Source organism: Arachis ipaensis, chromosome B10 (genome assembly GCF_000816755.2).
Source record: "Arachis ipaensis cultivar K30076 chromosome B10, Araip1.1, whole genome shotgun sequence".
Lineage (NCBI taxonomy): Eukaryota > Viridiplantae > Streptophyta > Magnoliopsida > Fabales > Fabaceae > Arachis > Arachis ipaensis.
This window is the reverse complement of record NC_029794.2, coordinates 106268305-106278270: the sequence shown is the minus strand read 5'-3', so window position 1 is coordinate 106278270 and position 9966 is coordinate 106268305. Positions and strand designations below refer to the sequence as shown.

At 35.4% G+C, this 9966-nt stretch overlaps 1 long non-coding RNA gene across 1 annotated transcript in view; it reads right to left on the bottom strand.

Annotated features, from left to right (window-relative positions):
• The window catches only part of LOC110268264, a 14189-nt gene extending 8737 nt beyond the window's left edge, over positions 1-5452 (bottom strand). The window contains exons 1-2 of the long non-coding RNA XR_002356394.1: positions 5435-5452; positions 5280-5346 (exon numbers count right to left, since the gene is read on the bottom strand). This is a non-coding gene — a long non-coding RNA (uncharacterized LOC110268264). The remainder of the gene's footprint in view (positions 1-5279; positions 5347-5434) is intronic.

Genomic DNA, 9966 nt, shown 5'->3' with positions numbered 1-9966 from the left:
AAAGCTTTTTTTTTTTTTTTTGACATATGTAAAAAAGTAATCATCAGTGAGTAACGCACGCACCCACCCAGGACCACTTTTGAAAACCAAGTCCACCTGTTCCACTAGAAATAGTGTTTGAATAATGCGAGTTTCTTTTTATTTTTCTATCTAAGAAGCATTATTGGCAGAAATTAATTTAAACATGGAGTAAAGGAGAGTGTTATTCAACAATATTAGTATATGAGGTGTTATTCATTTACGTGGATTTAAAATATGCAAAAACTTACCAAAAACAGGTCATGTTTTGCATGGAGAAAAAAAAAAAAAACAGTTGCAAAACGCAAGCTGCGTTTAGTATGAGAAGAGCAGAAATCAAAATGTGTCATATATGCTTGCATGTAGATAATGACTAGCCATTTGACCAACTTGAACTACTCAAAACACAAGTTGCGTTTGGCAAGTTACAGACACAAAACAGAGGTTGCGATTGACTGGAGGGACGCTACATATTCGACATGTGTTTGGAGAGATAGCCGAACGAGTCTTTTTAAAAAACAAAATGCAAGTGAGGTTTTGCACAATGAGAGAGTTCATGGTTTCTTGAGGGTTTTGCCTGTAAGGGTTCATTTTAAGTGAGTGAGGGTTTGTGTTATAAGGGAGGGAGGATTTGAGGTTTAGGATTGCAAAAAAGGGAGGAAAAAGAATAGTAGAAAGAAAAGGGAGCAATTTAAGTGAGTGAGTAGTAAAATTATTAGAAAAAATGGTTCGTGATTTTACATTACCTCAAGAACACATTATTAAATATCTGGATCATCGTTAATGGGTAAGTATTTTTTTTTAATTTTCTGATGAATAAATATATATATTTGTATTTTATTTATTTGTGTTTTAACTAAAAATTTTATTGTTAATGTCATTATTATTATTATTGTTGTTGTTGTTGTTGTTGTTGTTGTTGTTGTTGTTGTTGTTGTTGTATTTGAGTAATTATTATCAGAAATTCTTTGCATACAAGCGATTAAGGCTTGTAAGCCTTACAAGTCAATTAACCACTAACCTCCCAAAATGCGCTCCTAAGGTTACGTAGCTTACACGCGCTATATAACAGATCCCGCGAATATATAACTACCAAATTTAAAAGATTTGTTTCCTTCTTCGTTCTCCTTCTTTCAAAATTTCTTCGTTCTTCTTCTCGCTCAGCTTTCCCTGCCTTTTCAATCGTTCTTATCCCCTCCTATCTCATTGGTTTGTTCTTCGTCATTGACGTGAGTTCCTCTCTCTGTAACTCCAGCTTCATTTTTTTTTCGATTTTCTGGTTTCTGAAATCAAAGTTTGAACTCGTTTTGAAGATAATGGATGATTCAACCTCAGATTGTCAGCTGAATCAGGGCGAAGTGGATTTTGAATTTGAATCTAACGAAGTTCCTGAGGTTTGATTTACATTCAGCTAACTACGATTACTCTGAAATTTGTTGCAGTTATTCGTATATCATTGTCTAGCTGAATAATTCGTGAACATTGACTGTGAAATTAACGCGTGAACATAAATCTGTGGATTGAATCTAATGTATTAGTTTTGATTAATTATCTGCAATTTATAGCAGACGCTCGGGTGTAGATCAGAATTTTTTGGGTGTATTTACAGTTTATGGCTTTTTTTGTTATTTTAGTTGAGTTGTTGTCGTTCGGGTGTATTATATCAGACATGATTGGGTGTATTTTTAGTTTTTGACATGGTGTATTCTGCAGCCTATGTATTTAAAGTTTATGGATTTTTTTGTTATTTTAGTTGAGTTGTTGTCGTTCGGGTGTATTAGATCAGACATGATTGAGTGTATTTTTAGTTTTTGACATGGTGTATTCTGCAGCCTCTCTCTGTTGTTGATGACCAGTTTGTTCCGAAGGTTGGAATGACCTTACTACCCTTGAAGATGCTGGAAAATTTTACAGGAACTACGCCAAGGCTGCAGGTTTTTCTACAAGAGTTCGGAGCACAAATAGGAAGGAAAACGAGATTAAGAATCAATTGATTACATGTAGCAGAGAGACAAAATGGAAATCTAAAATATCTCTGACTGAGAAGACAAATCGACAGCCGGTTTAAACTGTCCTGCAAGAATTTATATACACACATTGAAGGATGTTGGTGCTTGGATCATTTCAAAGGTTGTGCTGGATCATTCACACCCTTGCTGTCCAAGTAAAGCAGAGATGCTCAAACAGCACATGAAACTAAGTTTGTCCATTCGTCATACAATAGAAAATAACGAGGAGGCTGGTATTAGACCAAGCAAAACTTACCAATCATTTGTTGTGGTTGCCGGGGGTCATCGCGAGTTAAATTTTATTGAAAAGGATGTGAGAAATTACATTACGAGAGAAGTGCGGAATGTTTCTGAACAAGAAGATGCAAAGGAATTCGGGAAATATTTGTTAAGAATGAAAGAGAAGAATCAGAATTTCTTTTTTGAGCTTGAACTCGAGGAGGATCAATCGATTAAGTTGGCTTTTTGGGCCGATGCAAGAAGTAGAGCTACCTTTGAGTATTTCGGAGATGTTATTTCATTTGACACCACCTACAATACAAACAGGTAATAAACTGTCCCTGTTTATGATGCTAAATTAATGTAATTTTATGAATCTGCCGCAGAGGTGTATATTGGGTGTTTTTGGGTGTATACAAAGCATTTTTTGGGTGTACATAATGATTTTTCATTCTGCCCTACAGGTATAATTTGGTTTGTGGTTCTTTTGTCGGGGTGAATCACCACGGTCAGTCAACACTTCTTGGATGATCTTTGATGAAAAACGAAGAAATTGAATCATTCAAATGGTTATTTCAATGTTGGCTTCGTTGCATGGGAGGAAATGCTCCGAAAGGGTTTCTCACCGATCAATGTGCATCAATGAAAAGGGCTTTAGAGGCTTGTATGCCAACAACAATTCACCGTTGGTGTATTTGGCACATCATGAAGAAGATTCCAAGCAAATTAAACGGGTACAAGGGACATGCAGAAATTGAACAAGAAATGAGCCAAGTTGTTTGGAACCCTCATAGTAAAGACTCATTTGATAGGAATTGGAATGATTTTCTGCTGAATTTTGGTCTTGTGGACAACAAGTGGATTTCAGGTAATGTTTGTTTAAAATCTGCAGCAGAAGTGTAAATTGAATTCTTTTCGGGTGTATTTATAGTCTGTGTTTGGGTGTATTCTGCATATCACTATGAAGACCGTCATATATGGGTTTCAATCTATCTGGATCACCACTTCTGGGCAGGGATGAGAAGCACACAAAGGAGCGAGAGCATGCATTCATTTTTTAACAAGTTTATTACCTAGAATAGCTCGCTTATTCAAGTTTATCTCACGAAGATGCCAACTTGGAATCCGTTAACGAGCTTCAAAGCCCTCCAAGGATTCAAACAAGAAGACGTCCAAAAAATAGGCTAGGTTCAAAGTTGGACAAACAGATTGCAAATGTCACAAAGAAGAAGAAAACGAAAGCTTTAAACGAGGTAAGAGTGATGTTCTTTAAATATGTGGTGATTGAGTTTAATTTTCTCGTTAATAGTTTAGCTAATATGTGAGTTTGTTATATTCAGTTAAACCTCTTTGATACTGCATCAGTAGTGCATTCAAATTCCAACCAATATCAAGGACATGTTATGAATTATCAGTTCAGGGTACCAGCAGCAGCGGATAACTCTTTGGGTGTATAGTTACAGAATATGGGTGTAAAAGCATTGTTCGTTTGGGTGTATTTCTGAATTTTCTTATATTTCACATTTTACATATATATACATATATATACTTCAGAACCTTATTTTTATGTTATAAAATACTGTTTGTTTTTTTTTTACAATGTTTTAAGGGTTTTATGTTATAAAATACAGTTTGCATATAGATGGTTTTAAGTGTTTAGGGTTCAGGGTTTTAGGGATAAAGCATCAGGGGGGATAGATTTTTTGGTGTATATTCAACTTTCTTTGGGTGTAAAAAATGGCAGGTTATGGGTGTATATTTGGTTTGATGTTTTCCTTCATATTATAGTACCTGTAATTCATACATTTTGAATACAGCAGACAGAGTTTAATTATTGAAAGAAATTTCACCATAAACTGGATTATAATTAGAAAATTTTTACAGCATGTGTTCAATTTGTTACAGAACTATATAACAATTACATTAAGCAGTGTCAACATCCTCAGAATCTATCTGACAATATGGACTCGATAACAACGAGGATGGCTTGGACAGTCTTATTGCATTACTTCCCCTAATGGCTTCAGCTTTGTCTAGATTCATGTCATAGAATAGAATCCGGGAAGCATATTCTACTCTAAAGTGGTCCACCTCGTCCTACAGTAAAAAAGAATATTCTGTTTAATCAACCATGTTAATTGAGTAATGTAATACAGAGTTATTTAGTTTTAAACATATTTACCTGGGTCCAATTGTCCCACTCATACTTCCACCTTTTAATGTTTGTGGGCTCAAATATCTCAAGCCACTTCATTACGTAGATAGCACAGTCATAGCTGAAAACAGAAAAATAAATTACAAATTACATATAGGAAAGTTTAATTTTCAGAGTGAAAGATTTATACCTTGCCTTTTGGCCCAAGATGTGAAGGTATGGTGCTACAATTTCCCTGTCCTTGTCCCTTGATTTCAGAGGTGCCCCCCAGCATATACTTTAATTCGTGAAATTACGTATCCCTTAAAACACAAAACAAATCAGTAATACATGAATAATTTCAATAAAGGGATACACCCAAAGGAGTACATAGTTACACCTTATATTGAACAGAAATACACCCAACTATATATATATATATATATATATATATATATATATATACATATATATATATATATATATATATATATATATATATATATATATATATATATATATATATATATATATATATATACAGAACACAGAACCAATGCTAATTTTTTAAGGTCCAAGAAGGGTATAAACATTGGGTAGTCTTCCACCCTGAATGCCTTATTGTTTTTAGGCTATAAGAATACTCCTTGTGGATGATTTCCAAAGGCCATATTCTGCAAAAATTGCGAACCACAAAATGAATACAGAAAATACACACAAACGAATCCAGAAAATACACCCAAATGAATAAACAACTTACACCCAATTTAACAAAGAAAATACACCCAAATGAACACATAAAATACACTCGATTTAAGACAGAAAATACACCCGAAGGAATGCAAAAAATACACCTAAAATTCGTTGAAGCAACCCTTACCACAATATCAGGGGGGGACAGTATACTTCCTCTTGAAACCTTTTAATTTTTTGCTGGTTTAGGATGAAGCACATGGCAGAGACAATCTAGAAAAAGATGCCGAAATCAATTTTACATCAATCAGGATTGCAGTTAATTTTGGTGATAAAAACATTAATGTTAATGTAATATTACCTCAGCTTCTATATGCGTTTTAGGTGTGAGTGATGCAAGGTGGAGTTTGACAAAATGTATCTATCTTGGGCTTGGAGTGTGCAGACGGTGTCAAACTCATTAGTTTGTCCATCTACGTATTTCTTCACTCTTATGGCCCAGAGGTAGCATTTCTCTTTCATGTCAGAACTATGTTGATTCGTCCTCGCAGGAGTTTCAAACTTCTCGAAACTCTCTGCGTCACTCTCCTTTGGAATTTGCGGACTTTTTTCTTTTGTTGTCACCCCACCACTTGTAATTTTTTGTACCAGATCCCCTAATTGTTCTAGCAATTTTGGGGTTTCTGGAATTTTTGCCCTCACTCCATCTTGCGTTAACGCTCCCTCCTGCGTTGCTGCTTCTTCTTGGCTTGAATCAGTGAAGCCAAGGCTGAATGATGGCATCGGATCTGTCTTAGGAACATACGATGCTGTCCGTGCCATCATCATCAGCGCAGCAACGTCTTCTAGGGCTGGATTACTGCGTGATCATGTATAACGTATTATAAGAATAAGAATATACGAATGATAACCAAACATTGATTTTACTCTAATGAACTTACATTTTAGATGGAGCTGGGGGAAGCGTGGGTGTGCTTTCTTCAAGTTGTTGGGGGGAGGGGTTCAGGAGTGCTGCACGGTTACATAAAATTAATCATGTTATAAAAAAAACTAGTCAGGGATCAATCGTGAAAATATACACCCAAACTGTAACCAAATATACACCCAAGACTATTTCTTACCTTTTTGTAGTTCCTTCAATTTGTAGCACAGGGGTTGGTTCATTTTCTGTCTCAGGTGTTTTTCAACTTCCAGCATAGTGGTTGTTTGGGACAGTGGTAGACAAACTTGAATCGGAACTCTAAACAAGAAGAAAAATAAAAGGTTAACAAAGCCTCCGAAAATAAAAAGGTTATAAGGTTGAAATTTTCTTGAAAAACTCACATTGCAAGCGTTTCGGACTGTGTCTCTTCCCTCACAACCATCATATTCTCTTCAGCTGGCTCACTGGTTGACTCTTCAACCAGACTCAACCTAAAATACACCCTAAGAAAGTAAAAAATACACCCGAAGCATTCAAAAGAAAGATAGGCTTTGTTTTTTGAGAACTTACATACTTGCAGTTTTTGCTTTTTTTTCCTGCCTTTTTTTTTTCTCGAATAAAACAATAAAGGACTTTTTTTCTAAAAAAAATATATACAAAATTAGAAGTAGAAGGTAAGAAAAGAACAGAAGCAACGGTTATTTGAAAGAGAAATTACATGCTCTCTGCTGGTTTGTTTACGCTACTTTGGTCTGTGTGTCCTTGAGAGGAAGGATCATCACTTCCCAAGTTTACGTCCGGTATTCTAAACATAATAGAGTACATGTTATTCACAAAAAATACCATACTGTTAAATCAGGATAACAAGATTTTATCAAATAAAGCTTTTTACGTTTCAGATGAGACATAGTGACCTTCCGTCGATCGCAGGTCAGCTTCCTTCTCCCTATGAAACAACAAACAATTATTAGCAAAGAAAACACCCTAAAATCTGAAATATACACCCCAACAAGACATACCCCTGTGCAGCAGATTTTTCATTATTTTCCCTTAAGAATTCATCTAAATCTTCTGTTCCAATTTCAGATCTGACAGTACATGCATAAAAGAACATGTTAACAAATATAATTTTGATGATAGACGGTAATATAGCTTAGAAAGTACTGTACCCATGATAGGATTGAGCTTGCTCAGGAGATGAATCCTCAACAATGACCTTTTTCTTTTTGGATTGTGTCCTGGGGGGATAAAACAAGTATGAATCAGAAATACAAAATTAATTTGATCACAAAATACTATTCAAAGAAGTGCTTACTTTTTTGGTATTCTCTATGTCTTTTTCTTTGTTTTTTGCTTCTCCACTGGTGATGATTCTTCGCTTCTATAATTTAATAAGAGACACTCTGTTAATACATGAAATCTTGATAATAAACCCAAAGGAAATGAGTAATAATTTCAGAACATTACTCATCACTTGATTCAAAGTCTGAATCAGAATCCTCCTGAATCTTCTTTCTTTTTTTGGACTCCATTCTGGAAGGCAAATAATCATTATTTAAAAACATACTAAAAGGGATAAAATACACCCAAATGAATGCACAAAATACACCCAAATGAATGCACAAAACACACCCAACTTAATAAACAAAATACACCCAACTTGATAAACAAAATACACCAAAGTATGTTACTTACCTTTTGGATTTTTGGCTGGGTTGTTTTCTTGGTGAATCCTCTGAGTCTTCTTCAGTCTCAGACTCAGAGGTAGAATTGTCACTATCAGTTATTTCAGTCTCCGATGATGATGTTGAACTTGCCTTCCTTTTTTTGTTTTTTTGGTTTCTTGTTTTTTTTTCTTTTTTCTTTATTTTTTTCATTTTTTCCTTTGTTTCCGCCATCTTTACAATCCCCTGAAACATTAGAAATTTTAGTTAGCAGCATTCAGGTAAATAAAATACACCCAAGATATTTTGTTTAAGTTTTTCCCTCATTCTTTTGACCAACTGCTCTCTAGTCCAGTTGGCAATCCAGGATTCTCGAGGTCTTTCTGCCTTTTTCTTGTCTTTATTTTTGGATAGATGAAAGTAAAATATCATCAAGGCAAACAGGCAGCCGTCAATTGCCTTTTTTTTTCAGACTGTAATCTGTTATGCCCTTGATGATAAAATTCAAAACATGTGCTCCCCAATTCTGCTCTGTTATTGTGTCCATGTTGAAAATTGGTGCCAGGTACACAGGTGAGATTTTGTTTATTGTCGTTGGTAACATGAACGCCATCTGTATATAGAGAATGAAAATCCTCTTGAACATGAGGCGATCCTGTTCATTATCAACGCCAATAGCCATCATATCATCGGTCAGATTTTTGAGGGTCTTACCCTGGAATCTTCTAAAAATTTGTTTGTCGTCTTCAGAAAGATCCTTATAATTGACTTTCTGAGAAAATAGATCTCCTACAAAAAGAAAAACAACATAGTATGAAAATCAGTTCAAATACACCCAAGCATCAATTAAAATACACCTGAATATGGCTCATATACACCTATGTTTGTAGCGAGTTACCTGACGCATTGATGCTAAGTGCAGCCCCTATTATTTTTGGTCTTACTTTAAACGAACCATAGCCGGTTTCGAGTCTATTTTTCCCTAATTTAAAGGAGTTAGCCAACTCCCTTAATATTTGGTAATGCACCCTTAGCGGCGGGATGTGCATCAGGCCACCAAATCCCAAATTCCTAACAATTATTTTCTTCTCCTCGCTCATATTTCTAAATTTTTCACTCAACAAATGGGTCGCACACTTAAGGTCTTTGGTTTGCTGTAAATAAAGCAAAATTATAGTCAGATATATTTCTATTATATAAAACTGATTTGATCTAAGACATATATTTGTTCTTATATTTTTTTCAGCTTGGTTTTTGCCTGCCATTTTTTCTGAAATGAAAAATACACCCATAGAAATCAGTCAGATACACCCATAGATATCAGTCAGATACACCCATAGATATCAATCAGATATCACTCAAATATGCATAAATTTACAAGGTCAAGCAACATTACAAGGTCAATCAATATACACCCATGGACAAGCAAATATTAGAACAGTTGCAACTGTTGACTATATTACAGTATATCAGTTCAGAAATATACACCCAACAAATTATGCCATATACACCTAACAAATTACTCCATATACACCCACCAAATTACGCAATATACTCCCAAACATCAGTTACGAGAAGAACTAGAACAAGAAGAATAGTAAAACCTAGAACAACTAAGAAGAATAGTAAAACCTAGAACCAAGAAGAACAGTAAAACCTAGAACAAGAAGAACATTAAAAACAGTAAAATGAGAGCTAAAACAAGAAGAACAGTAAAACGTAGAAGAATGTAGAAGAACAGTAAAACCTAGTTCTTCGATTTCGAAATCTGAAAAATCTACAAGATGAGTAAAATAGTAACGTACCTTGAGTAATATGTCTTCGTTTTTTCTGGAGATTGTTGATGGAGAGTTCTATTTTGTGTTGATGGAGAGTTCTAATCCTCACGACGAGTTCTATATCTTCAGTTTCGAATGTTACTCGAAAATGGATGGTTTGTGTTTTCTTCGAAGGGCTTGGAGAAGTGGAAGAGTGCGCCATTAAGGAGCGCTTTTTGCGATGCGCAACCGTTTGAGTGGCGTGCGTGTAAATGACGCTCCATTCAAAGGGAGTGACTGCGCGTGTGAATGAAGTCTGGGCTGGGAACTTGTAAGGCTTGTAGGGCTTTTTTTCTTGTATGTGTAGCAGGCCCGAATTATTTATTATGGGAGGAGGTTGAAAAAAAAAAGTAGGGTGATTTTTCACCGGAAAGATGATAGTTTATGTATCCTCTTCAAGAATGATACCGGAAACTGTAGGCCGATCTCGGATGAGATCTTCTGTATCGGTCGGTGCCGACGTGTCTGGCCGGTGAGTGGCGGCCGGAGG